Source organism: Leucopleurus acutus (assembly GCF_964270905.1).
Source record: "Leucopleurus acutus genome assembly, chromosome: 2".
NCBI classification, from domain to species: domain Eukaryota; kingdom Metazoa; phylum Chordata; class Mammalia; order Artiodactyla; family Delphinidae; genus Leucopleurus; species Leucopleurus acutus.
The window spans coordinates 86,680,798-86,686,797 of NC_139143.1; positions in this window are offsets into that span (position 1 = coordinate 86,680,798).

The window sequence follows — 6,000 nt, forward strand, 5'->3', positions numbered from 1 at the left end:
AGTGCCTTCCTAACGGGTCACTCCCTTTCTTGTGCTCCGTTACCCTTTGAGACGTGGCGCCTGCTTATATCTCCAGCCTCGTCCCTCACGCCCCCTCATGCATCGCCCCCCGGCCAGACTGAACTCTTTCAAGAAAAGTTAGTCCCGCTTCTCTGGCTCTTATGACACAGTTTCCTACCCTGGCCCCCAACACACCCTCCCTTTGCCCATGTATCCCTCTCATCTTTTTTTTTTTTTTTTTAAATTAAGCAATTTTTTTTTTAAGGAGAGAGAGAGACATTTATTTTAAGAAGTTGGCTCACACAATCCTGGGGACCAGCAAGTCTTTAGGAAGTAGGCTCAGGTAAGAGATGGTGTTGCCATCTTGAGTCTGATGGTTGGAAACTCAGGCAGGGTTTCTACATTGCTATCTTGAGAATTCCTTCTTCTTCTTCTTCTTTTTTTGGCCGTGCCTTGTGGCATGTGGGATCTTAGTTCCCTGATCAGGGATCAAACCCGTAGCCCTGCATTGGAAGTGTGGAGTCTTAACCACAGGACCACCAGGGAAGTCCCTATCCCTCTCATCTTGATGCCTCCCGTGTTTCTGTTTGTCCCTCAGTAGGGGGCTGCCTGTCTTGTCCATTATTGTGTTCCTAGAGCCAAGTACAAGACGTGGCACAAAGTGGACTTCAGCCAAGATTTACTGAATGGATTCTGACCTCTCCGTCTCCTTGTTTCCGCTTTGCACAAAGGGGCTTCTATGTACTCTTCCCCACTCGCCACCAGGGGGAAGCATGGAGTAAAGAAAACACACGGCTTCTACTGGGTTCAAATTCTGAAGCTAGTATTTGTGACCCTTGGACAGGTGTCTCTGAGCCTGTTTTTCCTCTCATGTAAAACAGAGATAATTATACCTACTAATTAGGGTTGTTGTGAGAATTGAGTAAATATAAGGGCGTTCAAACTTTCCTTTTTGCCCTTTGGCTATTTCTTCCCCACTAGATTCTTAGCTGTAACAGGTTTCCTCAACTAGTAGGAAACTGGGATTGTTCTTTCCAGCCACCCTCTCCGTAGGCAGTGCCTGCCCTTACGGAGAAGAGTGAGCCTGTGTGTGCGGGAGAACTTTGGCCCCTCGCCCACCACTTGTGCAGCTGTGGGCAAGTCATTTAACTTCTCTGAGCTTATGCTTTCCCAACTATAAAACAGTGATGTTGCTATTTGCCTCCCTGACGATTTGTTCTGAGGATGGATGTGCAAAGCACTTCATAAACTCCTAACCAGCCCTTGCTCTTGACTCCTTTCTCTTAATGCTTTTGAAAATGAGTGTTGTTAAGGTTAAAATAATTTCCAGAGGGGATCTCATCCTTGGATGGCAAAGTAAAGGGCCTCCCAGGATAGAGGAGAGCGGTCACTCCTCTTCCCCCACATAACCGGACTTGCTCGGGTAGGCTGATTTCATGGGGAACTCACCTGCCAAACCCTCCTGAGGGCCTCATGGCTTATCTTACTCAAGAGCTCTTGGTCTGGTACGCAGTGGGATGAAATAGCTGTTAGTAGACAGGGCCAGGCATTGCTATGTGCCCGCACCCCTTTAATAGTTGCATGTAGACAGTTTAAAAGAACAGCAAGGACATCAAAACTCTGAAAGTTCCACCTGGAGAAAGGGAGGAAGAAAGAGTTCCCACCCCACCCCACCCCCAGACCTCAGAGCACTGGATCTTGGCATGGTGACCTGTTTGTATTTATTATAAGAAACTTGGGTCTTTGTAAGTGATACCTGGCACCCCTTTTCCTTAGCTGGACTCCTCTAAGGCACTGCCCGTGTACCTGCGAAGGAGACTGGGAGGGGCTCAGAGCAACTACTTTGTTTACTGTATGCCAGGGACGTATCATTCTTCAGCTTTGGGGCCAAGAGCTGTGGTTCGCTGTGTACCCTGGGTCTGCTAGGGCAAGTGTGAGTCCCTTTGGCTGGCTGGAGAATTGTCTGGGGAGAGGCTGTGTGCTCTGTTCAGACCCTGCCTTCTAGTGGCCAAGGGGACCAGCCATGCAGTCCTGACCCTCTCAGTCCACCCCGCCAGCCTCTAGGAACCTGGTCCCTGTCCAAGGGTGAGTGGAGAGAGGGGAGAAACACTTTCCCCAATAAAAAGCTGGTCTTCCCTGATCTCCTTTCTCTCTACCTGGCTTTTGAAATGTACACTTCCCTGAAGGTGGGAGGTGGTGGAAGAGGGCTGGTGGCATGGAATCTCCATTTCTGAAGCAAAAATCCAAACTAATGTGTAAGGACTTGAGAGAGAACTGGTCTTGGAATCACGAGCTGTGAGTTCAAGTCCTACCTCTGTATGTACTTTCTGTGTGACTTTGGACATTCTGTTAACTTTCCATTAACAAGCCTGCATATCCTCATTTGTATGGTGGGACTCAAATATAGCGCCCCCCTCACAGAACTATCCCAGGGGTCACATATGTAAAGCACTTCATAATATAAAAAGTGTTATAAAAACGTGAGGCATTGCTCAAATTATTGCCAGAAAAGCCTCTTTGTGGCTCCTTCTGAGTGTTCCTCAGGCAGCCGTGGCAGTGGGCTAGATGGCCCTAGATGGCCATCCTAGATGGCCTGCCATTGGTGGTTAAGATTGTGGTGGTTAAGATTGTGGTGACTGTTTTAGAGGCACTTAAGCCACTTGTGGGATGGTAAGAGAGCACCCACCTTGGAGTAAAGAACCAGGGACTTGAATTCCAGCTTTACCACTTTCCTGGGCTCTGTGACCACGTGCCACTCACTTAACATGGCCAAGTCTCTCTTCATCTGTATATTGAGGATGATGATACTCTCTGCACGTTGGAGAGGGAAAGTGGTGGAGAATGTAAAGCAAAACCACTATATAAAAGGGTCTGGAACATGGTAGCTTCTTAAGTACAAACTTTGAATCTGCATCTTCATGTACTTGGGGCTTAAAGAAACTACAATTCAGCAGCTTGTTACATGCCCTGAAGTTTTGAGTTGCTCCTTGTGGTGTAGGGATGTTTAGAGAGTGCAAGCATGTGCTTTAAAATCAAAAGTAGGGCCTAGGTAAACCAGTAAAGGAAGTGTGCTGCGGGGTAGGTCTGTTTATATTGGTTGGAAAGCAGGGCACTTTTCCCTGAGGCAGGTTTTCCATGGAGGAAAGTCTGGATTCAAGAGAGATTAAAAGTCTCAAAGGTAAAGGAAAGATGTAAGAAAATGGCCTGTACTCAATCACTGCAAAGGACAGTATTCATCAGAGAATTAATTTGGAAGGAAATAGAGTGTGAAATAGCAGCAAGGCTTTCAACTCTGGCCTTAGAAACCCAGTCAGTGCTTCAGAGGCTCGCCAAGGCCCAGCCTGGGAGCTACCTCCAGAAAAGCAGCCGGGGGATGCCCAGAGACCACAAATTGCTGAGCTCGGGAGGAACTGATTGAGTGTGTAATTAAGGGGAGGGTTGTATAACACTTGGGTAAGTAGAACTTGATGGGGTCAAACCAGCAGGGCTTCTGGGAGATGAGAGAGCAGTCCCTGGAGCTGCTAGTAATGGAAGCCAGATGCATCATGTTAGACACAGCTTACCTGGGCCTGTGGGGAGAAGGATGGAAGAGATCAGGAAGGAGAAAGGTTGAAAGAGTGATTGCTCCCTAGATCAAAGTGTCCGCAGATGCTTAACACCCTAGTGGTTCAGTTCTAGGTGTAAGGTGGCATTCTGGAGCAATGGGCAAAATCCCCAGAAACTGAAGATCAGAGAGGCTGTGACTTGGCCAAGATCACATAGCACGATGCAGATGCAATGGATGCTGAATCTTGACTGTGGGTCCAGAGTGTGTCTTGGTATACACCAGTGATGGTGACAGCTAGGAGGGAACTGTCAGAATGTAAAGGGGGCATCTTTGATCATGTGTAGGGATTAGGAATGGAAATCATTCACGTTATATTTGTGGAAAAAATGATCATGTGGCGGCTGAACACTGAAGCAATTAGGCATATTTATGAACGCTTGAATTCCTATAGCTGTATCCCTAGCATTCCCCTAGTACAAGAGGCCCCTCACGATAGGCCCTCTGCCCACCTCTCCTACCTCTTGCTCTTCCCTCAGTTCTTGAGACGTTGGCTCCCTCTCGTCATTCAGACCTCAGCTTAAATGCGACTTTTTCGTATGAGAATATTTCCTTATGTGTTTATGTGTATGTTTAATTTAGTGTTTATTTTTGCAGAGACACAATAGAAACTCAGTGGTTAAACAGACAGGCTCTGGAGCCAGACAGCCTAGGCTGATGCTCCATCCGTTAGGATCTGTGTGATCTCGAGCACGCGTCTTAACTCCTCTGTGCCTCAGAACACTTAATCTATAAAATGGGAATAATACTGTATAGTACTATATTACTATAGTACTATATACTGGATAGTACTGTATTTACTTCTATAAAATGGGAATAATACTGTATAGTACTATATTACTATATATAGTACTATATACTGGATAGTACTGTATTTACTTCATAAGATTTTGTGAAGAATAAACATGTAAAGTGTTTAGAAAAAGACCTGGCCCGTAGGAAATGCTCGATAAATGTTAGCTATTAGTAGTAGTAGTATTAGCATTATCCTGTCTCTCCCTCTATAATCAGCAGGAACCTTGTCTGGTTTGTTCACTGCTGTGTGTTTCTCCAGCACATAGATCATGACCTGGCGCGTGCAGCCTCAACACATATTAATTGAGTGAATTTTCTGAATTAATAAAGTAACTAAATCAGTGGTCAATCATTCTTCAGGGAGATGTTTCATGTTGTACAGTAGGCCTCTGCCCTTTTGGACATGTTTTTCAATGGTTTGCGTCAAAATATAACTGAATAAACATAGAGCGCAGGCTAGTCACATTTACTAAGTGCATAAAACTGGGAGGAACAGGTTATTGAATGAATGAATGAGAGTGAATAAATGATAAGTATGTTAGATATGTCCAGATATGTCCATGTTGATATCTTTCTTTTGTTCCTGGGCCAAATATTACAAGATGTAACTTACTGGGGATAAATACAGAGTTCTTGATCTCACAATCAGTTACCCACAACAGTATAGGGGTTGTAGTGAGCAATTTGTTCAGTGTGAATCAATAATATGACGTGTTCCTCAAAATTCTAAGTGTGCTGTGTCTGCACTGGTCCCTGAAATGAAGGAGGTGATGGCCCTGTTTTGTCCTGCGCAGCCCGGAGCACACCCAGAGGGCTGTGCTCAGATCTGAGAGCCAGACTTGGTAGCAGAGACAGACAAACATGTCAACTGGAAAAGGACCATCAAGGGGGAGGAATGGAGGCGCTGAGGGAACATCGAAGATTTTTGTATGTGGATCCCAGGGACCACACTCAGACCAGTATGTAAGCTATAGGGACATGTAGACTTTAGATCCATGTAAGGATAGTCGATGAAATAATCAGAGCTGCCATGCATGAACTGGGCTGTCACTGGAGGATTTTGAGCTTATACTGGCATTTTGCCAGACTATGGAAAAGGGTCACACACCAGCCAGGTGGTGGAATAAATGGCCTTCAAGGCTCCACCCACCCTGAGAATCTGTGCTCCTATGATTCCACAGCATCCTTCATTCCCTGTGAACAGTCTGAGTCAGAGGCGGGCCTCGTTTTGTTTTTCATGTGGTCAAGGATGGGGTTTGGTCCTCTAATTTGATGATTCTGAACTTTAAAGCAGAGGGGAGTGCTTAAGAATCTGGTGACCTCAGTATAACCCTGTTAAAAGTGTTGCTACCGTCACCTTGGGCCGGTTGGGCTTTGAGACTCCAGGGAATAGTGGCCCTTGAAATAGTACCTTCTTGCTACTGCTCCCACCATCCCGTCTCAGAATTTACACTCTGGTGCTTCTTTCTCTAAGGCTTTTCTGTGCTGCCTTTCAGTGCGCAGGAGAGCAGCAAGAGGGCTCCCTGGGTCTCTCTTCTCCAGCTCCAGCTAGAACCTTCCTACTGCCCAGCCAGCACACATCTTGTGAACTTTTGAATTTA